This window comes from Diorhabda carinulata, chromosome 2 (genome assembly GCF_026250575.1).
Source record: "Diorhabda carinulata isolate Delta chromosome 2, icDioCari1.1, whole genome shotgun sequence".
NCBI classification, from domain to species: Eukaryota; Metazoa; Arthropoda; class Insecta; order Coleoptera; family Chrysomelidae; genus Diorhabda; species Diorhabda carinulata.
Window position 1 is genome coordinate 10,715,405 of NC_079461.1, and position 27,578 is coordinate 10,742,982.

The window sequence follows — 27,578 nt, forward strand, 5'->3', positions numbered from 1 at the left end:
AAATTCTTTGAGAATATCTTCTCCTTCATCTTCATATACCTTTTTATCCTTTATTCAGATAATGATATGAATCAAATAACAGAATATACTAGACTGAAAGCTCACCTAAATAAAATGTGATTAATTAATTCCGTCACTGTCTAATGTACCACTTTGTGCATATCCAAAACAATTTTATCTTCACTGCTAGAATTCAGTAAAGTTAAAGTTGTGTTGTTTTTGGCGGATTGTTATTATTTTGTTTCCGATAGGTTGTTCTCTGTACCCTTCTATTGAATATCTCTTTTCCGTACTAAGACCGATACTAGAAATTTTAGAATTAATTTACTTTAGGTGTTATTCTTATTCGTAAATTTCATCAAGTTTTTCATGTTGTTTCCAATCGCTAGATTCCAGAGTTAAAAATACGACACAAAATTATTCTATGAGACCGACAACTTTTTCAAAGTCGACGAAGCTAGGAGGGTAATGATCGATATAAATGAAGATTTACACTTGATGTTCTAAAAATATAAAAATATAGAAAAAAATTATTGGCTTTGAATACAGATATTTATAGTGAGAGATACTTTGGGGTGTACTAATTATTTAGTGCGACCAAGTAGTTAGAATACTCTAAATAATTATAGAATTCCAAGACATTCAAGTTAAATAACTTAAAGCTATCCATGGAAAACTGCGTGATTGGAAGATTAATTGTTACTATAATCTCTGAAATTGCTACCGAAACTCTAAATTAAGTTAATGTGTATCATAATTTCTAAAGAATTCTGATATTTCTGATTATTTACAATGTCTCAATATATTATAAGTAGTAATATACGAAGGACATTGCTAATTGTTGGTAAAAATTTCATTTCGAAAGCTTAATCCTTTTAGGTAGCAAATAGTAAATTGAGTAAGCTGTTATTTAATTTATAAACATTTATCAATATCCGAGCGTTATTTTAGAGATTTGCTAATTATAGAAAAGGTACAGAGCAAAAACAATTTAAAAGTTGCAATTAACAAAAGAACTACTAGAAAAGTTAAGTGAAGATCCAGTCTATTTTATGCAGATGTATTTCCAATAGACATGCTGTTGGTAATTTGATTATTATATTCTTCGTCAATATTCAAGTAGGGTTTTATTGAGTTGACATTGTTGTGACCCGTAATTTTTGAAAGCTCTTGATCTTGTACACCACTATTGGTCAATCGATTAAGAGCGGTCGGTCTATTGGTAGTGATTAGTTTTTTTTCCTTGGTACTGAAGTCTATCGCTTCGACAAATTATTTTATCTAATTTTGAATCGTGTTTTTTTCAATAGGCATATTATCATCCCAGCGATCATTTCTAGATTTATTTCCAGTGACGATTTATTCTTAGAAATACTCTGTTGATTTTAATATTTGATATGCTGTCGTTGTTTTCTATTGAAAATTTGTATTTTCATTCCAAGCTTGCGCTTGTTGAAATACAATTTTAAATGGTTCAATAATAACTTCCAATTCTTTATAATATTTTTCTTGTAACAGCTTACTTGTTAGGTTATGCATTGTTTTTGCTGCAGTTTTACTCTTTAAATTGTGTACCTTCTTTTACTCTCATGTTCATAACCAAATCTTTTTAAATCAACGCCAATTTTTCCGCAACCCGATTTCCATCTAATTAATACTTTATATTATTGCAAACGTCCATAAATGCTTACCCTACAAATCTTCTACTCTAAACGGTATTTTTTGATTCTGTAATTTCAATAATATTCTCGTCAATATTACAATCAAATTGTAACATTTCAAAATATTGAATATTAGAAACGTCAAATCAAAATAAATCAATCATAAATCATAAGTAACCATGTCAACGTGATAAAGTGATAACATAAATATGGGAACTGTTTTCAGTATAATGTTTTACTGATGGATGTCTTCAATCAGATGACTCCAAATTAATTGATTTCATTTTATTTCTATTGCAGCAAAAAATTGTTGTAGAAAATATCCTTACTTACTTGGATATCCATCTCCATAATACAAGTATTTAATCGTATCATATTTGCAAGTTTTTATTGAACTTTCAATGGGAAAGGAATTCACTCAATTTACCATTTATCACATCTGTATTCTTTTTCTATTGATTAATGAATCTCAAATTTCATAGTAGTCTGGTAAAATTAATATTTCAAAATAGTAATTTCATCAAAATTATGTTCAGAAGACCAGTATGAATGAATATCATGTTACATGTCAAAAATAATTTTTTCTACGACCGTGTGATTTAACCCCCTTTCCCTTTAACAATAGTTAAAACCTCCGAAGTAAAAAAACTATCTAGTAAGATCAAAATTTGCATAATTTTACTTTCCCGCACTAGTGCGAGTATCTATGCAAATCCGGAATGGTTGCAGTCCTAAACTGGATTCCCAGATGTTGTAGTGAGTTGAATTTTTACTCAGGCCATTGGATCCTTTGTGGTTGAAACTCCCAACCTGGTGGCTGTGGAACTGCAAATATAAAAAATAAAATAACCACAAATCTACTAAAATTTACTTCGATTTGAAGTGTAGATAGGTAGAGGAAGAATTCGATGGAATTTCGAGTTTTTTAATGGAGTGGGAGTTCGATAACAAATTATTTCTCAAAACACTGGGATGTCAGAATAAATAAATCCCAAGTGACTACTGTACTACAGTACATGAAAAATGCTACAGTACATGAACAAAGAAAAATTTAAAATGTTTGAAGGAAAACCTAAAAAGCCAAATGGTATGTTACAACCATAATAAACAATGACCTATCGTGGGAACTACGCTAGAACACAAAGTACAGAACTTTAAGTCTACATTTTATCAAATTTCTTTGATCATTTAGTGAAAAATGGTCGGGATAATTTTTATAGACAGTGTCATGATTAGAACTTTTTAGTCGGCCCTAATATTATGATACACATTTTTTCAAAGAATAGTATCAAGAGAGACAACTTGACATTTGTTCATGATGGTTTTCAGAACTTCCATACGAAGTTTCTGCTTAATTCAATATTGTCCAATATTTATGATTAAATTGGTCAGTTTTTGTTCGAAAATTCAAAATTTTCATCTCTTTTTATATAGATGTGATGCTCTTAATAACATTCTGATTGAAAGCGGAAAATTTTTGAATAGATTTGATTATTGAGTGAAGTAAAATTATAGAACAAAACAATAAGTATCAAGTTTGAACATTGCATATTAGAAGTATCTTCCATTCTGAATTACAAATCTGGTTTTTAGTGTGAAGAAATTCAAACAATAAGCTTAGAACATAGTTGAGAATACACATAAAACATTTTTGAAACTCTTATCACGAACCAAAATAACAAGGTAAATAACATTCTAACAGAAATTAGACCCTCTCATGGTAGGATTCTACTTTCTATATTTGAGTTCTATTGGAAAAACAATATTTTTTGTTGTTGGCATATATTATAATAATTCCCAATTTCGAGAGAAGCTTCTGGAAAGTTGATAATATGCACTGTTTGTTGCCCTATAACACACACGTTCAAAGAAAAGTAGATATCGACTTCCAACGAAAAGCAATAAACATATCCTCCGATCTTTCGTTGATCAACAAAACGAGAGACGAACGCATTGGAATTCTGCCGATGGGTTTATAGCTCTGCTTATATTCCAAAATTTAATAAGGATGAACGATAAAGAAACGACAAAAAATAGAGCGAATAGAATAAACATAGCAGAGGAATTTGAGGGATATGAATGAAAATAAACGGAAATATAAATAAATATTTCTTCTATTTTATTACGTCACTCAAAGTCTGAGTTATTTTATCACATTACAATGTCCCACGAATCTCTAGCTACAGTTTTGTTGGAGACTTTTTTTAATTAGTACTTATACGTGGTGCCGCGTAAAATAAAAAAACTCTCATGCGTGAATAATTATTTTATAGCCAATATGTCATTGTTTTTGATTTTCAGTTTATTCTAGCTACAATCTTTTGATAGTTTCTTTCTACTCCTTACTCTACAGTCAGTTCGAGTATGTACAAAGTACTCCACGCCACTAGTTAGGTTATAGCAGCCATGTTCTTCTATTTGTTTACTATCTAAAAACACTACAGAGGATGAGCATGTGCCGCTGCAAACAGTCGTGAACTTCTTGTGAATTAATCAATCAATTCGTCATTTTCAATTGTGCAAAATTTTCAATTCATTTGATCATTTTACGGTGCCAGGAATCGAGTCCAATGAATCCGTTACACGCCATTCTGGTAAATAAAGTTAATACGATTTTATTAAATTATTGAAAGTCATTGGTTATTTTAAATTATAAATATGCAGAGTTTTTATCTGATCTGATGTTTTCCATTGCTCGTGAATTGAATTAAAAATTCCGTTACATATAAATTAAGCTTAAAATAGTTAATCTTAAAAATCTTCAGGATATTCGGGAACAATTATTAAATTGTCACTTGACGAGTGTATTTCAGTGGATAAAAATCACGTTGAAGTATTCCTTTACAGAGATAAGTGCTAGGATGTTCCGGTAAGTACTTAGAGAAACAAAAATTTTGAAAAAGTAGTACTTTCTTCAACCCGTTTGAAAAGTACGCTTCACGTAAAGTCTGCAAAGTCGGCTTCGATGGCGACAATAGTCCCATTATTTCTGTTCAGCAAGAAATTTTTCATGTTTGGTCTAACAGAATTTGCATGTTGCCTGATAATGTGACATAGTACAGACATGCGATCATTTTGTCTTTCTTTGGGTGGTAGAAAAAATTAATTTTTCAGCCGATAAGACAGTCCGCTTTCGTTGGAGCACATTCACCTGGTTAAGTTCACTGCTTCGATTATTTCATGTTCTCTGAGTATGAGTGGATCAATGTTTTGTCCGGAATGAGCAAACACTTCCTCATCTCGCCGACTTTTTATATCCAGAACTCTATAGGTCATGAGCGATGCGATGTTTTTAAATGTTTATGCTAACTCCTATAGTTCCAATGGGTGGTGCTAGGAGATCCTGGATTTTTGAGATAATATACTAGGCCTTGGATAAGGTTCATCAAAAAATGACGTTCTACCACGTTGACCAATGTTTTGACAGTAACCATCGTAGGAGAAAAATAACCGGTTTATTTTTCTGATAACCTATTATTATAGTGATAACATACACAAATTTGTCACGCAGTCTCAAATTTAATAGCAACACTAGAATAATGGACCCTTGAATAATATTGTACTAACAGCTTCCACGTTAGTTTGATAACAGGATAGTTATTTACTTTTAGGACATGGTTTTGTCACTTTTAATGTCTATATTACATTTGTTTGAGCATTAGAAATCCTTTTTTCGCAAACAATCACATTAATTTGAATCTTTGAAAAAGCCCGACAAAGATAAAACTTGGATATAATTCGCTCGAGGCACTAATTTTAAAATCATCATTTTTGGTTTCTACCTTTTCATATATTAAAAGCTGGGTTAAAGTGATAATAGTTTCAACTTAATTCTACGTGAAAAGCTTTGAGTGAAATGAATTTCTATATTCATATAATTCAAACTGACGAAAATTCTTCCACCAGTTCTAGTTTTAAATATTAACTCAATTGACACGAATATAAAATATCAGTGATTGCAAACGAAGGAATTGACTACAAAGATAGTTCTTGCTTTCTAAGTTTCGTTCGCAAAGAGAGGGTCTTAGAAGGCAAATTGACTGATTGAATTTGTCACGTCAACACCTCATTCCACTTTGAAAAGTGGGACTGAAACATAAAAATAAGGGTTGAAAACTATTCCGTGTTGATACTCGAATACTCAACATTCACACGACGTATTTTTGATTACTTCAAAATAAAGAATAGATTTTCATTGCAGCAATTTTTGGAATGTGCGGCATTTTGGATGAGGTAATTATATAACGATAACGGATTACCTATATTTAGATAATTCATAACAATGCTTTTTTCTCTGGCCTAACCGTCGTCTCAAGGGGTCTAAATCTCAATTAGTCAGTTGACATAGGTTCAAAAAATACTGATAAGAGTTATAACAAGCAATTAATACATTTCTAAAATGTGTGGATGAAAATTTCAGATACTGTCCTGTAAACAATGGAATTATACAAGGTAGGAGCAGGAAAAATAAATTTGTAATGTTGGTTTTAATAGCAATCTATGTACCATGTTACTATTTATCAATAAAACCAATTTGAAATGTGAGAAATAAAGGTCACCAATCAAATTATTGTATTCAGAAATGATTGATGGCAACATTTTACGTATACATAGAATGCTAAGACATCAATTTAATGTTTTTCTCATATCCAGTAACTACTTTGTGAAACGTTTCTTATCTCATATGCTTTACATCAACTAACAACATCTAATATATCTCACAATTACTATTTCTGTTAGAGGGGAGGCACTGATGATTTTATATTGTCTGGGCGTTTATAGTCTCATTGGTGGCCTCATCTCATAAAGGCTTTTCATAATTGGAGATTACCCGAGCATCGCTGCCTCAACGTCAAGGATATTCTACTAGGCCACATCTTAGGAATTACCTTCTTATCTTATCCTTAATATCCTCAATAAGAGCTTGCCTTGAAATTGATTTGGATAATAGGTTTCTTAACCAAGCCAGAGAACCTTCACCAGTGTGGATTAGTAGTTCTTCATGTGTTATTTGTGATAACAAACTTACGCTTGTATTTGCCTTCTTTCTACTTAACTGTTTACAGTAAGCCTCTGGAAATCAGATATGCTACCTAATGTGATATGCTTATGACAGATAATTCAATAATTAATTTTAGTTCAGTTGAAGTGAAAGTGTACTTAATGACTCCTCAGTTAACTGATAAAGTTGCCATTACTGCCAAATTGGTAGACTGGTAATTCATCTAGGTCTTAATGCTAGTAGCGTAGATAGAATGAAGAGGCTTTATGAAGAAGATGGGACCTTGCGCCGAAAGGCTGGATCTAGAGGAAGCAAAATTTCAAATGCAATATGCAATAAACTTTCCAGGATCACGTTCTACAGCATATAATTAAATTAAAACATAATTCATTGAGGGTTTTGACAAAACAATATTAAGAATTTACCGTACCCGGTATGTAGTCCTGATATAAAACCCATTGAAATTCTATGAGCGAGGTTGATAAAAGGAAATTATAATCCCAGAAATCAAGAAGAGCTAAGGGAAGCCATTGAAACCGCATAGGAAGACCTTGCTATATAAATGCAAAGATTTGTTGGAATTCAATTCACTCCAACCCAAGAAGATTACATATAGTGATTGAAAAGAATGGAGCTTCCAATAATTACTAACTTTGTTCTCCTATTCGATTATTTATTGTCAAAAATATATTAAACATTCGTTCTGTTATCTAGAGTTTTATTATCATTAAGCCGGTTTTAGACTTATCGCGAAATAGCACGAAAAGACCGCGAAAACGCGAAACGCGATAAGTGTAAAGAGGTGCATTTCGTCCGAAAGTGTAAAGAGAGTGTTTCGCATTTCGTTTCATTTTTCGCGAAACAGCACGAGAATAGTATGAAACGCGAAAAGTCTAAAGCTGGCTTTATAGGTGTTAATTCTGTCTTACATTTTCAAGTTTTATTATGGATTCTTTTAAAAGTGACTCAGTCATGACGCGGAATGTAATAATAGGTCGTAGAAGCTATCTTAGTTCTTCCAGTAAAGAAGGATCTTTCCGCTAAATTATTGCCAGTGCCTTTAGTGAAATCAGACCGGAAAGCAACTGGACCAGTATGACTTATTTCAATTTTCATTCTGTAGCTGTAGTTAATAAAATCGAAGGACCTTATCCTTTCATTTTCATTGTAGATCACTATGCGCATTTCTCCTAATACCCACGGAACATAGTTTTTGACCAGATGTCCATATCAAATCAAGCTCTTCTAGCTCGATTCAGAAAGGTGGAGTGAAAAGAGTTTTTACTGTTATAGATACAACAGCAAATAGACATTTTTTAAAATTAGTGAGTAATGAACTTATTCCTTCTTGTAACGAACAAATAGGTTCAAATCTACCCTAGTTGGCTCGAAAGAGTATATGGTATAATGAAATATTTTTTTTATAAATACTCACCTAATAGCTCAACTTTAATTGGTAAGCAAGGCAACAAGTGTCGAGTAAATTGTAAAAATCTGTCCTAACATTTGTATGCTATTTCAACGAACAAAGGTGGACAATCATGATAAACATACAACCAGAATGTAAATCACAATTGCACTAACTATAGAAAATAATTATTCATTATTTCGCAATTTGTCAACTAGATCTTTCTTTATGCTGGTGGATTCTTCTGAAGCCTTAAACTGGAAATATAAAATACATTCAACTTTGTGTCATGTGCGTAAACCGTCCTCAAAATGTACAAACGACGCTTAACATTGTTGTGCTAATAGAGAACGACATATCAATTCTAAAATGCTATTTCTTGCAACCAGTAGTAATTTTGTGAATTGTATATTCATTCTAATTTCAGTTAAATGTGACACAAATCTATCAACCAACCAAAATATAAAAATTTACGACATTTCTCAATGCGATCCAAACGAAATTTAAAGAGCAAGTCCATAAAAGCGGCTCATTAAAATGCATGAACTAACTACAGTTTCCTTTAAAAGCTAATAGGGTTAGATAGGAGTATATAAGTAGCAATAAATCTGGTGAGTAATAAGAAGCAAATCATCTCAATTAATTTTAGTAATTCATTAAAGTAAACCTTATCAAGTAGACAGACACCCTCAAGTTGTTAATAAAAGGAATAAAAATTTATTTAGGGAGCAATTACTTAATCCCAAATTAACATCAAGCAATCTCGCTTTGTTCAATTTCAATCAAATCATGGGCTTTAACTATGGGATAATTACATTATTCATCCACGTTACGGCCTTTCATGGCAAAATATGGGCCATCAGAAAGTCTATTAAATAAGAGAAAAGTGGTTGCCGCTTCTTTGATAAGTAATGACTTCATTCAGGTAACGTAGTCATAACGTTCTTATATTAATTTAATTAATTACATCACATTGAATATTGATTTCATTGGAAGGCTGTAATAAATTTATAATGAAACCATTCGTTTTGATATGCAGACCACATATGTCTTGGCATATAGTGTTCAATATTTGGATGTAGCTGTAGCGTTTCCTGGACAATGCGGTAATGCATTTTAAACGGCCGCTGTGAATTGAGCTTTTTAAGCCATTCGATGAGTATTCATTATAGTTTTCCAGATCTTGCTAATCACTTCAGTTTACGAAGCTGAAGAACTAGAATCTCTGTGGAAGTACTTATAGCTTTCTTATTTTAGCTGTACTATCCTCAAAAACTATGTCTTCAAACGGTTATATTTTCCGATTGGAATCTTGAACATATTTTTTCTGTAGAAGCTTGGAAGGAATATTCCAAATCGTTTTCTCAACTCTTCCCCTCTAATCCTTGCTTCATATTGAAGCCCAGTCTTCAAGAATACCTGTCAAGTGATTGTCAAAAAATTCTTATTATCTGTGTTTTTAGCATGTCCTCCTAAAATTGAATCTATTATGAAGCAATTCTTTGCATTTTTAAACTTTTTCTGACTTATTAAGAAACTTTCACAGATGGTTACTCTCGCAAATCAAAAATGATGACCTATGTTACCAAGTGTATGATCAATTCATAATTTCTATTCGCCAATGAATTCCCGAATATTATAACAGGTTGAAACCACCATACTCGTAAGTGGTTAAATTATCTAGCAAATTTACCAATATATGATATGGATTTTATTATAGCTGATACCAATAGTACAATGTAAGTATTCCAACTACAAGCATTGAACAGCAAATTCAAAGGATAATTTGAAAAACTTTAAGAATTGCAAAGATAAATGAAAATATTGCAATCACAGAATGAAAGTTATTTATAATATTTGGGTTATTGTTCCAGTTTCTCATTTTCTAATAATGGCGAAATATTCGCTTAGGTGGATTGAACTCATCACAAGAAACAAGTCAATGAGCTCTTGATTGAGCGATTACTATTCCAATTGGAATGTATAGCCGATTATATATATTCGCTCTGAGAGGTGAACATCGCTTTATTTCAATTAAAAATAATAATCTTTCAGAAAGTATTCATAATTCATATTTATTCGTTTGTGGAGAAACATTATCAAATGGTGAATCAACGTAGATAAATAATAAATTTTTGCTACTGTAGTGAAATCATAAGACCAATTCGGAATAAAACTGAACATAACGTCTCCTGAGTGTTAAGTTCAACACTTGGTGATATTTTTCCTTTCTCTGCTTATATAGACAAAGTTTTATGGATTTATTGGAGGTGAAGCTGGGTCATTGCACACAAAAATAGGATATTCTTATAGTTCTCAAAGTTTTCTCCCAACTTTGTTTACTATTCCATTCAGTACGAAATAAATTTTACAATAAAAACTCGAAATGAATGTGTCACGGAGTGAAAAGTAGACGCCACAACCATCGATAAACGGAAGTGGAAAAAATGCTTCACCAGGTTTTAATGGGTCGGAAAACTTATAAGTACAAAATAGCAAAAAAATATTTCACGAAAAATTTTATTTATGGCATTATATACATATTCATGGATTGGAAGAAAGTTCGTCTTACTTTAATTCTTTTTTTTATTCAAAATGGAAAAATTGAATAATGATACTGAATTTCGGCAATACAGCTACGATTTACCACTACTATGATTAATGAAACATAATATTTATGTTATGATGTTAAGAAGTTCAGTAACTGTTGAATATTACCCCTAGTTCTAAAGTAAACAAAACCAGAAAGGAACACTATCATAGTACTATCAAGTGATATATCAATTTTTTTCGAAGTTCTGTTTTTGGGACGGAATTTCCACTAGGTTTGTTTTTTTTTTGGTAATTGTTTCCCTTTCAAATTTAATCTCATATTTATTTAGTTATTACATATTTACTGAGTGATAACAATTGAATTCGATTTTGCCATTGACTACGTAGAAATGGATTTGACTACCTCAAGTTTCAAATATCAGTTTTCAATGATATTCTGGTGATATTGGAAATCAAGTATTTTTTGGAAATTAGAAATTTCTCATAACATGAACGCTGTCTTGAACTAACCTAACCTGAACTTGTCAATAATACATAGTAGGTACCATTCTGTTGTTAAGTAAAATATCTTGGAATTTAGATCAAGTATTCCCACTATAACAGTGAAATGTTAGAATTTCACTTTATTCTTATCCTGTAATTTTTTCCAAAAGCTTGAAACACTTCCTGGGACTTCCCAACTGCCTCTAAAGGAACAAGAAACCACGAACTAATGTTGATACTTGAGAATCAATAAGCATTGAGATAAATGATCTAGGTAAAAGGTTCAATTAACGTATATCGTAGTTTGTAGCTACAGATATTGAGACAAAAAATTATAATCAAGTACAAGAATTTACAGGAAATTGTTGAGTAGAGCTCCTGACTCATTATATGATACTCACAAATTGCTGTCGCTTAGTAGATTTGATGTATCAAGAATTATAATACAATAATTTTCATCCTATTGAAGCTCATTACACATTATCTCTAATTATTAACAATTTGCCAGGGATTGAAATATGAAATCTTTAGTGGAAAATATGATCAAAATATATTTTGTTCTTGATCCTATAACCGGAAGAGTTTGACTTCTATAATTGTTATTGGGAAGCTTGAAACATATGAACTCAACACATCCGAGGAAGTGAGGCAGGTATTAGAAGTTAATGATGTTAACTCAAATCTAAAAATTTTAAACAGTAATATACGTGCGTAGATTGCAATCTAGATGAATTTTTGGTATTAGTTGAAAGCCTAAGGAGTAATATTGATTTATAGTTTTAACAGAAACAAGACATATGGGTGATTCCGTTCTAACTGTGATTTTTTGTATTCAAAATTTCAAGATTTTAAAATTTAACTTTTCTAACTTTTTTATGCATATTATTCATCTATTTTACTGTAAAAATAAAACTCTAAGAGGAATTTACTACAACTTCAAAGTATCACGAGCAAGACACAAATGTCGGATTTTGAGTTCCACGGTACTGACTCATTTATCCACGGTACTGACATGGTAACTTAAGATATTAAACAACAAGTGCATCAATTTTCCTCAGTTTGATCATAAACATTAGAATTTATAAGGTAATTAGTTTAAATCATTTGTTACGACAAAAAAAATTAATAATTTATCGGTAAATTCTAGGAATGGACATGACACGGTACTGACATGGTAACTTAAGATATTAAACAACAAGTGCATCAATTTTCCTCAGTTTGATCATAAACATTAGAATTTATAAGGTAATTAGTTTAAATCATTTGTTACGACAAAAAAAATTAATAATTTATCGGTAAATTCTAGGAATGGACATGACACGGTACTGACATTCAAGTGATGTAGTATAAGTTTTCTTTAAGTGGCAAGTTATATTGTATAAAAATAATGTTTAAATATCTTAAGAATTATTCAATTAACACAAAATTTTTATTAATTGATTATTAATTAATGACTAGTACAAAAAAACAATACAGGACATTGAATATCACAGTTAGAACGGAATCACCCATATACCTAATATTACCACATTCAATATTAACGGATACAGAACTTTGTACAATTATGGTAATTACAACCAAAATGATGGAATAGTAATCTTCATAAAATCAGAAATGTGTGACTCACATTAATTAATAGAACTAAATTTAAGTAACTTTCTTAGGTTGAAAATAAATTATGAAAATAAAGTCTTCATAATAAATTCATTTTATACATCCCTTGCTAGTGATGAAACCAAGTTTATCAAGGAGTTAAACGACTTATTAGTAAATGATAATGAAAAATGAGACTACAAGTTCTTTTTAGGTGATATTAATATTAATATTCTAAAAGAAATGGAGAAAACAAAAAACTATATTGATATCATGAGTGAACATGGTTATAGATCAACAATTAATATTCCCGCCAGCGTACAAAAAAATATCTGGACCATATATTTGTTCATACAAATGATTATGATAACATACTACCTATGACAATTGCCACATCTATTACTGACCATCACACAACATTGCTACAACTCGTTCTTGGAGAAACAATAGAGAGACATTATACCAACAATAATATTAAATATAAAAAATACATTGATAACAAAAAATTATTAAAAAACATACAGTTAACGACATCCTTCTGGAATCAGATCTTGGTACCAAAACAAAAAAATTAATAAATATTATACAGAAATCAGTACAACAATATATTACTTACTAGAGGGTAACACGTGATCAAAAAAAAGAAAAGCATGGATTACTTCCTCACTGTTAACAAAAAAAATAAATTATATTGAATTGAAAAAAGATCCTAACAATAATATGAACAAAAAAAGAATATTTGGACTGTAAAAATGGAACAGAAAGATTGATAAAGAAAGCAAAAAAATTATTACAATTAAAATGTTAAAAATGGAGAAACATCGTCGTTTAAGTTATGGAAATTAGTCAAATAAATTGTATTAAAAGTGGGAGAGAGACATGTCTTCCTAAATTTGATATAACAATAAATATATATATATATATATATATATATATATATATATATATATATATATATATATATATATTCTGTTCTCTACTGAGGATATTTTAATTGCTGTTTGGGTATTGAGAAAAAAATTGAACGACACGCATTCAGAAAGCATATGCGACGGGAATTTCCGGGTGTAATTATCATGGCTTAGTTATTTCATTTTGTACAAGGATTGTTTGTATTTGTTATTCTAGGAGTATTACATCCAAATATTGTTAACTCGATGTAGGTAGAATCAGATTTGCATTGATAAAAGTAATTTACTTCTTCAGTCATAATATTGCAAACTTACAGATATTTCAACAAAACATCTGCCACATCTAAACTGTTTTAAAATATTACTCAACTAACAGAGGAATAAAAAAGTTTCTGTTAACAAATCACATTAGAGAAATTATGTGGTTGTGAAACAAGATTAAGTTGAAAGAATTACTGTCCAAACTTTCTACGGCAAATGAAGCACACTTTTTTCCGTATACATGAGAAGAATGTTCCTCCGTTCGTATGTACCGAGTCTAATCTCCGGAAATGGAGAACTATATCTAGATAGAAAAATACTATATTGATCCCTGACTTCACGCGAAAAATTATGAGAAAAATGAGAAAAAAATCTTATATGCTTTTACGTGTAGAAAATTTCCCTGATTGTAATATGTCAAGAATAAATAAAAGTACAACAGATTGAAAACTGAATGTTTTCAATGTTTAGTTGAATGACACACAAAAATTTCATCAGTATAAAAACAATCAGCAAAAAATCCAGTTTGAGAATTGGATATTAAGAATTAAGAGGAATGTAGCAAAAAAATCTCTCATACTCAATGTATATGCGTTTTACATTAGACAAGAAATTACTTTCTTCCACTGAATTTTACCGGAGCAATCATTGTTAGTTCTTCCATAATAAATCCGCAAATATGTTGCGGAGACAAAAAAATCACTTCATCTCACCATATGAGAAGTCGGTTTTCAGGCAGATGTTCCGGAATCCAATCAAATTAAGTGTGCCTGGGCTAGCAATCACTGGATTATCTCTCCTTCTCGAATCATAAACTGACGGAAATTACAGAATTCCAGTTAACTAACAACTTGAACCTATTTCAGGATGTAGATCTCAGAAGATGTTTCGTGTCTTTATTATCACATACAAATCGTTCTCCAACAATTTCCTGCCACGACGTTATTTCTAGATTGCGTATCGAAACTTTTCTTGATTCATTGTATTGAGATTTCGTTTGTTTTACTCACTGGTTCGTTTAGAAAATGTGTTTCGATTCATAGAGAAATGAAATACATTTCTAGGCTTTAAGCAAAAAATATCAATTGAGTGTTACCAGAATTACATTTAACGTGCTAAATCGCATGTAAAACAATTGAAATTTATACAAAAACATATGATGTTTGATGATGTTTGAAACGAAAAAAAAAATTGAGTATAAATTCAATCAAATGAGACTAATAGGGACAATTTCTTCTATACGCATTCAATGATAGAGAATAGAATATAGAAAAAGTAAGAAAAAACTGCGTTGTGGATTATATCACAAGTATTATCTGTTCATATCTGATTCCATTTTATTTTAAAATTCAATTGGAAATATTCAACATTTCTCCAAACACATCGCATACATCTAGTATATTTTTTATTATTTTAATTTATTTTTACTATCCACTTACATAATTATCTAATTGTATATTTTCAATTTATATGCCCCACGGACACCTAATTGTTCCATTATTTTTGGTTGTATGGTTTGGCGGTGGTAATGACTTCATAATGAAAAGCATATATGAAATTTTTCAACATAATGTCCTCCAAAATCTACAATCAGATCAGCGCATTTTTAAACTAGAAAATAAAAAGCATTGAGGCTAAAAATTAGATCAATTCGAGGAACATTCAACAATGAATTTCGAAAGGTAAAAAAATCAATGACAACTGGTTCTAGTGTTAATGAAAGCTCCACTGGTATAATTTTGCTCACGCCTTCCTTTTCAAAAACGAAGAATTTGAACCTTAGTCTGAGACAAATTTGGTAAGAAAAAAATGATTAGTTTAGAGTAATTTGAATAAAGTTAAGGAAGTTATGATAAAGAAAAAGAAAAATGCGAATTTTTCTGGAATTTCATCAGTTATCGCCCCCGGTGACTTGTAGATTCACCATCCTGTATTGCCATTATACTTCGCCCATAAAGTAATCCCATAAAGCCCATAAGCCCATAAAGTAATCGGTTAACTGTGCACGCTTTTGACACGTAGCATTATTGAAATTTCTAGTATTTGTTGGAGCTATACTTATCAAGTAGCTTGAGAATGAAGTTGTGCTCTCCAGTTTCTAAAACAATTTTAGCGTTCTCTCTATCTTCAACATCAGGTGTTAATCCATAATTTGACTTAGCTGTTTTCCTATCCCAATTATGTAAAGCACAGCACGTCTTAACGATTTTAACAACTCTTTCTGGTTCAAGATCTATTGCTCTTAAAGATATCCGGAAAAGATTTGTTATAATTCAAAATCTATTTTCGCTTATTCTTTTTGCTCGAAACAATCTAGAGTCAAAAACACGTTCCGTAATACTATAGCCTAGGATCAGGTTTCATTAGATACTCTTTTAAAGGAAAGGATTCGTCTCCTATTATCTCCAATTCCCTCAGCAGTGTTCCTGATGCACCTAATGTGTTCCTACGTGTAATCCACTTTCTTACCCACACTCGCCTTTTTAATTTTTGCCTCAACTTTAAATTAATTAGTTCCTCTAATACATCCACTACTACAGTTATGAGTTCCGTCATTTCTGATAATAGTATGTCACCGTCTGAACGAGCTTTTATACATACACTCAACGGAGAAGTACCTGCCCTAATGTAATATTAAACAGGCATCTCCTGCAACAAAAAGACAGTGCAAAATAACTTGGAATTCATCTGGACCGACGACTAACCTGGAGCACAGACATAATAACCAACAGAAATTGGGTCTAAAACTCAACGAACTGTACTGGTTAATAGGTCAAAAATCTCAACTAATAATCGACAACAAGCTGATAATATACAAAGACACATTGAAACCCATTTGAAGTTATGTTATTCAACTATGGGGCACTACATCCAACTCAAGTATAGCAATTCTAGAAAGATTTAGCGTTATTGTTTGTGACCTCCAAATTAAGACAATTAAAGAAGAAATATCTCACTTCTCCTAAAAATATTTTTACCGCATGGAAACCCATCCCAACATATTGGCTCAAACTCTAATGAGACCTCACACCCAGCGAAGGCTTAGGAGGCATCTTCCATGTGACCTGCCTGACAGACAGATTTTGGTATCATAGTGATGTGTTGTGTGATTATCCATCAATCAAACGATTTTTTTGTGAGGGAAATTGCCACTCACTAGGTGATTCCCCTACAAAACAGTTTATATTCCTTTAAATCTGCTCATAGTAAAATTTTACAGATTGCAAATAAAGAGGGGTTAAATTAAATTTGTCTGTAGTACTGAATCAAAAAATGTCCACAGTAGATATAGATATATCAAATGATCTCCAGAAGACCATACTAATTGATTTATAATACAGATTTATAATAATCACTCGATGTGAATCAAATGAAAATAATTAGAGTTGAAATAATAATAATGCAGATTATATGTAGACACAAAAAATTCACGCAGCACATTCGATTGAAAATTGGTCTCATGTATAAGTTTTCTTATTTTTTGACATCATACAAACTAGAAATTTCGTATAATATATCTAACGAACTTTTCATGTGTTAACATCGAGTCTAGGTACAGTACATCATTTAGCAATTGGGTATGAAATGAATTTGAATATGAAAGTGAAATTAAAAATTTTATTGACACATTCAGCTTTCTTATTGTATTGGAAACAAAGCAAAATTCTTGTTTATTAAAAAAAATGACAATAAAATCTGAATATCTTCCGAAGTAAAAATATTAAAATTTAAAATATTTCAATATAGTCTGATGTTGATTATACGTTTTTGTGATATCATGCTTGGAACCTATGAATGAAAAATATATTTTCAGTGATGAAAGAATAGTATATCCAAAGAGCTCTCAAGTACTGTAACATTCTAAACGTTAAGACTTTCATCTAAAATTAAACTTCAGTAAATCCAAATTAATTACAACGCTAAACTTTCTACATAAACATACATTAATTTTACTACTTTGCATAATGAAGGTTTTCATGTAAACTAATTAGGAACCTGGTCTAAACGGCTCAATATATTAGTCACGGTATTTAAACCCTTCACACTACTGTTTATCCAGGCCTTAACCCATCAAAAGTTCGAAACATATATTTACCTAGGAGAAATAATAGACGGAAGAATCTCATGTATGATTATATTACGACGGCTGAGTTGGCAGCCGCAGAACCAGTTAACAGTTGATCTAATTAAATTTGAGGCAATGAAAATTATTCATGTGTAACGGTTGGAATGGTTAGTGGATTTGTTCATTCAAAATAACAGCCGCTACAAATTCAATTTAAGCATAAAAATCAATTCAGAATATACGGGGTAATATTCAAATGTAATTAGTGATTAGTGATTTGTATCGGCCACTAATCTTTTAAACTCATTATCACTAAAGTGCTTAAGACGAAAATAGTATGGAGAATAAATATTTTGAAAGCGTTTATGGAATAACCTATAATAAAAGAAATCAATTTTACGGGTTGATAGGTGAAAAACTGATTATCCAAAATAAATATATGGAAATCATCACCAAAAGGGACATGAAAACAATGTTATGACATGAAACAGAAAAAAAATGCGTAAGCAGCCATCAATTATTACATGAGAAATCAAACAATAATCATTAAGAAATTATTGTCATCCTTTCTTTCGCAAGGCTCTTCACAATGAAAAAAGACGAAATAGAGAAACACATCGACGATTTGGAAGAACAATCAGGATTCCGGGAAAGTAGGTGTGTCTGGAGAATATATTCATCATAAGACAAGACATAGAAAGTAAAAAAGAAAATACAGAATCAAGAACATCAGAATATGACACATATAAACAGGGAGAAAGCATTTGGTAGTGTACCTAGGAAACAATTACGGAAAGCTATGGGAAGAATAAGAGAGAAACGGATTATTACCAATAATTATAACAAGGATATGGCCGAACACCTAACCATATGAGGAACATACTCTACAGAGATGGTATAGAAAATGTAAGAGTAAGAGAAAGCTGATCTGAGAATACGAATTATGGGGACTTTTAATTATTTTGAATCTACCTAAGATATGTAAGAGACATTGAAATAAAAGTAGCACGAGGAAAACAAATTAAAAAAGAAACCGACAAAATAAGAACTACAGAAAAATGACAACGATTGATATAAAATGCTCAATAACAAGGAAACTAGATAACAGAACAGTGCACTAGTATGGTTACATCCAAAAAATGCCATAACGTATACTGGAATGAAAGCCCCTAGGAAGAGGACGTAGAGAACGATCAACTCTTAGGTGAAAAACCTGTGAGTAGGAGACTGTCAGAACTGAAGAAAAGAATCGATTCTAGTCAACACTGTATCTAATGAAAAAGTTTCTACTTAACTTCTTTTGAAAATCTACTCAACTATTGTTGATATTTTATGGAAAATTAGACTGTATTTCATCTATTTTACGAGGAAGTATTCATATCCAGTTAGTCTAGATCAGTTCCATGCATAAACAAAATACCGTCGCAACGAACAATAAATTATTATGAGTGTCAGTAGATGTCCATCGAGCCATCATCAGGTACCTGTATTTAGAAGGGTTAAGAGGTAAACATATTTACGAAGATATACTTACTACCCTTGGTAATCAATGTCCTTCGTATTCGACCATGAAAAATTGGACTGCAAGCTTCAAAGGAGGTAAATTTTCCATTGAAGATGATGACCGATCGGGAAGACCAGTTTCTGTGTCAGTTCCCGAAAATATCGATGCAGCTCATGACATGATTTTATAAGAACGTCGAATTGGACTAAAACGGATATCTGAAGCACTGAATTTCATTTCATACGAACGCGTTCATCATATAGTTCACCTCAATTTGGACATGAGAAAAATTGCTGCAAAATAGATCTCCAAATGTTTGAATTTTGACCAAAAGCGTGCAAGGGTAAAAGCATCGCGTTCGATCTGTGCTCGATTTGAAAAAGATGTAGATTTCTTAAACCGAATTTTTATTATGGATGAGACTTGGGTACATTTCTACGATCCAGAAAAAAGCAACAATCGATGGAATCTGCTGGAAAGTTCTTGCTTCAGTTGTTTGCGATTGCCATGGAGTAATCATTATTAATTTTTTGGATAAGGGTAGAACAATAACTGGCGATTACTATTTGACATTACTGACCACTTTACGGGGAAAAATCAAAGAGAACAGACGCGGAAAGCTATCCAAAGGTGTTTTGTTTTTCAGGACAACGCCCCTGCATTCAAATCTCATGTTGCCATGCAAAAAATTCGTGATTTAGGGTTAGAATTATAGAACACCCCCCTTATTCACCAGATTTGGCTCCATGCGACTATCATCTCTTTCCTCAACTGAAAAAAAGTTTAAAAGGTCGTGAATTTTCTTCCAACGAGGGGGTAATAAAAGCTGTGAGGTCTGGTTTGCAGAGCAAGAAGAAAGATTTTTTAAAGGTGGTCTAGAGACGTTGCAGGTTCGCTGTAATAAATGTATTCAATTAAGAGGAGAATATATTGAGTAATAAAATATTTTGACATTGAAATTTTGTTTGATTCTATAGTTGGCTGAGAATTTTTCAATATATCATCGTATATTAAAAGCATATATAATTGATACACTCTCTGCAAGCCTTAATCGTTAGCATAAGTATTACGAAGTGCTTGCCGCCAAATTAATTTTCGTGACGCCTTCCAAGTTTTCTCAAATAGTTTTCTTTTCCAGCAACTGATGAGTTACCAAAAGTTGATAGTTGGCCTAGGTCATTAATACATTTTATTTACTTAAAGGCAAACTAATTTAAAACTGATTATTAATTTTCAAGTAAAAAACTTATTTATAAATAATATTAACCATGGTATCAGCTATTTTCTTAAAAAAATTGAAGGAACAAAACTGGATTAACTTCTTATGCACAAGTGTCAAGATGTCAAGATATGTAGAAGTCAAAGCTTAGGTTCAAGATAGATGAATGAAGTATTCTGCTCAGTACCTTGCATTAAAAATTCTATTTTACTCGACTACCACATTCGAATCAAAGCAAAGGCAATATCAAGGTCGATAATGACGATAACTGCTAAACCACGACCAGACACGGCAAAGTAGGGAAAACCTTTGGAGTCAGCAGAGATGCAAGTGGCAAAATATTGATGGACGTGAAGCGAAAAAATAAGTAGAATGTTGTAGAAGGAATTCACGGAGACAAAATTATGAAATTTGTTCTCGAAAATTATCCCTGATGAACAAGTAATATAACTTCAAATGGAGAATGAAGAATAATATTAACTTTGTACTTGTAAAATTATAAACCAAAATCGTGAATGATAACCATAAAAAACACGTCCTAAATAAATCTTATTAATAAAAGACACAAAATGAATTCTCTTTTCGTCGTTCACTAGAACCCTTAGTTTTTTTAGATATCCCAAATTGTTCGATCACAAAAAACAATGGTCGTAAATTCTACGACACGACACGGAATTTCAGCAGGTGTCTCCTTCACATTTTGATGGCCATTTCAGTCATCATTTTCTGCATTTCAGCGACATTATGGGGAATATAACATCAATAAGATGGACAAAAAAATGAACGATCAAGCGTTAATAGTCCAGTATATAGCATAGACGTGGAAAACGAGAATATATTTTGGGTTAATACGTATTGATAATATTGTTTCATGGTTTCAAAGTTTTGTTAGGAATAATCTAAACCTGACAAATCCATGGAAGTGTTACTTACATGTAGTTGGAAGCTGGAAGATTTCTAAAAGGAAATTTCGATGATCTTATTTCGTTATATTTCCATGTTTCCATGCTTTCACTTTAAAATTGAAAGCTTCCATTTTGTATTGATCTATACGTTCGTATATTTCAGAGGACACTGGTGAGTTAACCTAGATTTTACGGGTTGAAGTGAGTTCGGCCTATTGGGAATACCACTTTAAAACACGCTGCGGAAACTCTACTGGCGAGGAAACGAGTTCATATGTTTGATATTATTTATTGATATAACTCGATAATTACAAAATGTTTCCATATATCTTCAAATACAGAGTTAAAGTAACATTGATTTATTATTTATTTTAATGTAGAAAATCACGTTTGTGTTTTCTCTCATGACTCTTGGAATTTAATTAAACAAAATGGATATGGTTATTTTACAAATTTTTATCATATCGTTTTGTATTTTTAATAAAGAGAGAGAGATGTGCTTTATTGTCAAAAAATTGTTACAATTTGTAGACAAAAGCTTGTAAAAACTAAAAAATAAACCTAAAAATAACTAAACATAAATATAAAAATACAATGAGTAACAAAAATAAAGCTAATAGGTAATAATAAGTATAAAAGTCTATAGCAAGAATTAAACCAGTATGCAGCATATCCGGATTTAAATATTATTATTAGAAAAGAATTCGTTTACAGAGTAGAAGGCACTTTCCAGTAAATATTCCCATTATTGCAGAATGCGGGAAAAGATGGTATCGATTTGATTTCAAATGGCAAGTGATTGTGCATTTTTTGCATTGTAAAATATTGGGCCCTTAACTAATTATGAACGTGGAGTAGGTAGGTAAAGGTCGTGCTCCGCGTTGCTAAGTAGATAGCTGTGCATCGTTCTTTCTAAAATTGGAGAATAGTGCTTACGAATCTGGCAAACGGATTTAAAGATGAATGAGGAAAGAAGAGTTGGAATTTCAAACCACACGTAACTCAGAAGGGAAGGGCATATCGGTGATGCGAATCAATAAGGATATAATAGATTGATTAGGCAATATGTAACCATTTCAAGGATTGTCCACAACAAGAATTTTACAAACTCAACGTTTAGGCTAGAGTACACATCATTGAGGAGGGAGAATATAGCATCATTTGTGTATTTGTTACTTAGGAACCCAAATATATTGGAGCTTTGTTATTCTTTACTCTCCATTATATTAAGTGTCACTAACGTAGATATTTTTTCCAATTATGGGGTCCTATACTGGACCAAAAAAAACGACTATCTTTTTACCGATAATGTAAAAATATCAATTATGATGATAGAAAAATATCGTGAAAATTTTAGTCTTTAATAATAATATTAAGGCGTCATGACTATTGATTTTTTAGTAGTAATTGCATTTTTCACTAAGAAACCCATCAATTATTAATCTGAAAAATTTTAGTGATGCGTACTCTTATATGGAATTAAATTTTACCAGAAAAAGAAAAGTAGTAAATTAATGTAAAACAAGCCGTTTCCTTGTAAACATTGATTTATTTTTTCAATTTTGCATTTCGATAAAATGTTTTATGTACCTTGATCTATTTTTTTAGATGATTCCGTTCGATTTCATCTTATGTTTTTCTTGGAAGACAGGAACATATTTTTCATTTTTTTCGATATTTCCCATATATATCTAGATAGTCTTGTAAAGTTACAATACATTATTCTCTTTCCTATTGTTGAGCTTTCTATGGCTTCGCCAATTAATAATTTAGTACATATTTATGTTTGAATCCTATATTTATTCTTAATTTTGTAGATTTTCTATTATGTAGTGTAGGTTTATATTGTTTTTTATAGTGCTTCACAATTGGGATCACAATCTTCTCGACTCTACTAATTCTTACGCTACTCCATGTCGTTGCTTTGAATTTTGTCGACAGATTTTTTCACATCTATGGAGCAGTAGTGTTTCTCTCTACCCTTTCTCAGAAATTTTCCCCTATTTTTTTTATGAATATCAATTTTCACGTGCTCAGTCTTTCTCCGAATTCAGGTCAATTCTCTCAACTCTCAGTATTAACAATTTTTTTCTGTCTTTTATTATTCTGATCAAAACTTCATTTTCCTGGTACTTCGTTTAATTCACTTACAACTTAACATTGGAAGATAGGATAAGGAAAGGATTTTTATTGAGGATGTAGCTGTACTCAACGCTTACGATATGGGAATTGAAAATAAATCAATTAACCGTCATAGGTTTAAGAAATCTCTATATGGAACCACTTTTATCCGTGGATTCATTCATGGGTGGATGCTTAGAGGCTTTCTTACGCACGCATGTGTGTGCGAATTCTAAATTCAAAAATGAAAAGAAAATAACAATAATTCCATTCTACCTAAAACATGATAGCTTCTCAGAAAACGATGATTCATTCATTGTACATTCAATTAAAAAATATTTTGTTTCTCAACTGACTATAAGTTAATTAAGTGGCATGGTTACAACACTGTCTAGTAAATCAACTAAGTATTCTTATGATAAATTTGTGAATAAAATTACAAAATGATATTGTGAAATTACAAATCAAACTTTTTATTGGTAAATTTTATGAATTGTTATGTGATTTTCTTTAACTGAATGAATCATTTTATCTAGTAAAATTAAATTATTTTGCATTAAAACTTTCCACACATTTTTGTGAATTTACCAAAGAAATTTCCAACAGTGTACAGATTGCATTCTAAAAATTGAGATTGAAATATGCACATTATTGTCCAATTTTCTGATTGCCTAATATTAAATGCAGATTTTCTCAATTCTAAAAAATATTTGGAATCAATTTTGTCGGCTATGCTCTTGAAATTGTGAATGGTAAAATTATAATTACACAATGGAATTACTTTCAGTTCGATTCACATATTGGATTCCGACTCTGATTTATAACTGAAATCGATAATATTTTTCATGTTATTTGTATTTCCATGTCAATGTTCATTGTAACTTCGAGAATGTTGAGAAGATAAAAAGTAACATTCAAATAAATATTTTTTGTAGAATTATTTATGATTTCAGATATCATACAAAATAGCTTAAGCTTAACAAACAGATAAAAATGACCATAATTGCATTTCATTTGCAAACCGTTTCTGCTCTAGGTTAAAATACATAAGTTACACATTCCATCTCTTCAAGTATATAGCCGAATAGAAACCTCAAAAAGAAATAAATTCACTTCAAGTTCACGAACTATTTTACCTGAATACAAACGGTAATAATAGTTGTTGTTAGTTTTAAAATTATGGTTACAATTTCACTGGTAGCTATTAAGCAGTAGGGTCACACATGCATCACCGTATCCGTCGAAATAAGCAAGGGTGTCAACCACCGTTGCCGCAACACGTGAAGAATTTTAATCACGTCAACATTAATTAGATAAACTAGTCACTTGTTATGCGGTTAACTTTCACTTGCCCTCCCAACAGTCACAATATATGAAATTCTTCACTTAATTAGTCAACAAAACTAACAATTACTTAGCCAAATTATTAGGAATATTTCGTCAAATCCACAATAATTTCTCATATCTTTGAACGTGTAATTGTCGAAACTCTTTGTTATTCATTGAAGTGAATATCTCTTATTGAATTGATTGGAATTCATATATATTGGATGTAATGAATTATATCTGAACTATATCTGAATTATATCTACAGAGTAGAAAATAATTTTATTCACCTAGTACCAATATGTAAAATCAAACATTACAATAGTAATATGAGTTACGTAATGAGATACTTTACCGTACTGGTGGAATGAACTCATGATACAATTATACCAAACTGAAATGAACGCGACAAAATTGATAGTTCGCAAAATAAATCAACAATGAGCGCAACGCTTGTTTGTAACATGATTCTAATATCTATGACTAATTTTGAGTAAATATTTAACATTATTGGTAGCAGGTAGAGTAATGTACTATATTCGTATCGTAAATTCATATTACGATATTCAATGGGTTACCAAACTTGACCTAACGGCCTCGTTTGACAAATTTCCCATCTCGATTCCTAATATGAATCTTTACGACACTTATATCGTAAATATCTTTAAACTACTACCAATATGTAATATCAAACATTACGATACTAATATGACTTTCGTAATGAGATACTTTACCGCACCAGTGGAATGAACTCAATTAGTTGAGAAAAACAATTTCCATTTTTATATAAAATAAAAAACCGGTTATGGACTATATTATGAGGTCGAAGTCGAACATATTTCAGGGCGTTATTCAAGCAGCCAAAACCTGCGATGTTTTCTCTAGTAATAGCAAATTCTTTTTGAATTTTAGTTTAAGTATTCGGTATTTTGATCGTTTCGTCAACTACATTACCAATTTTTAACTTCATCAATTCTTCTCTTCGGCAGGCACTAAACACCCCCACGATTAAGGAAACCTATAAAAATAATATGCTACATGGAAATGTCACCATATTTATGTATAATCTTACCTTCATCATTTAGAATTGATCATCATTGGCTTCTTTCAAAAATCTTTATATATTTTCCTTTGAAAATATACTGGATTTTTTCGGCTTGTAACCTTCACTTTTCTGCTTCAAAAAAGCCAATAGCTGTGAATATTTACTTATATTCACATTTTTTGTAACATATATCATTGTTCTCAGCATACTATAATGTGTCCATAATGATGATGCATTTTCTTTTTGAGCTTTCCCAGCAAAATAAGCTAATAAAATTTCCTCTGATATAACACGGACTTTTTTTGACCTCCACCAGTCTTCTATTCTTTTTCGTATCTATTGCGAGATTTAGGGGGTACTAGGGTTTGTATTGCATTATTTGAAGCTAGTTCTATATCAGAATCCATAGTCGGAACTCATGTCGATACAATTACACCAAACTGAAGTGAACGCGACAAAATTGACAGTTCGCAAAATAAATCAACAATGAGCGCAACGCTTGCATGTTACATGATTCTAATATCATTAATTTCGGGAATATTGACTTTTTAGAAAATAATTAACATTATTGGTAGTAGGTAAAATAATGTACTATATTCGTTTCCTAAATTCATATTACGATATTCAATGGGTGAATTTTCCATCTCATTTCGTAATATGAATTTTTATGACACTTATATCGTAAATATCTATTACGACCATATATACAATGATGTCATTACTAACATCATTGAAGGTTAGAAAGACTCATATTACACACCTCTACTTACCGCCCTCACTTCCCGCCTCTAAAATATTTTGATTGTTGAAATGTTTCTCATATATTCTATATGAATATTGAATTGCTATATTCAAAAATACAATATATATAATATATATTTATAATAATAAAAATATTATAATACCCATTAAGTGGAAAACAATAGAAACAAACTTTGAACTAAAATAGAACAAACTACTTAAAATTGAAATTAATGGTTGAATGGTTTATAAAAATGTTTAGGTCAGTACGAGCGCTTGCGTCTCCTGCAGTTATCTCTTTGGTCAACAAATTACTTTGCTGTTGAATGACTAAGGTTTGTGAACTACTTGCAACAGCTTCAGAAGACATGGCACATTGGGACAGCATATGGGCAGTTTTCAATAACTAATCAAGTATATAATTTCATAAACCAAACTAAACGAATTTAGAATTTAAAATTAGTTTTTTAAACCTTTTCCTGTAAAGCTAATCTATTGCCTCCGGACCAGATGATATCTCTTACACATTTCTAAAATAACTTTCGATTGGTGGCTTACATAAGCTTTCAGAATACTACAGTCTAAGATGGTCCACCAACCAATGGTTGACATGTACGATAATTCCTATGAGGAAGCTCGACTTAGCTGCTACCTCTACCAACTCTTGTACCATGTACAAATTATTAGAAAAAATGGTTAATAAACGGCTACTCTGGTTTTCTGAAAAATACAATGAAATCTCTAAAGAGCAATTCAGATTTCGACGAACTAGGTCAACT

The 27,578-nt window shown here is 31.1% G+C and overlaps 1 protein-coding gene and 1 long non-coding RNA gene across 2 annotated transcripts in view; both read left to right on the forward strand.

Moving 5' to 3' along the window:
- The window catches only part of LOC130903512 (limbic system-associated membrane protein-like), a 1,047,744-nt gene that overhangs the window by 193,045 nt on the left and 827,121 nt on the right, over positions 1-27,578 (forward strand). The window lies entirely within an intron of this gene.
- Positions 11,919-12,566, forward strand: LOC130903518 (uncharacterized). Its single transcript, XR_009060753.1, has 3 exons — positions 11,919-12,193; positions 12,255-12,352; positions 12,414-12,566. It is a non-coding gene; the product is annotated as an uncharacterized LOC130903518 (long non-coding RNA).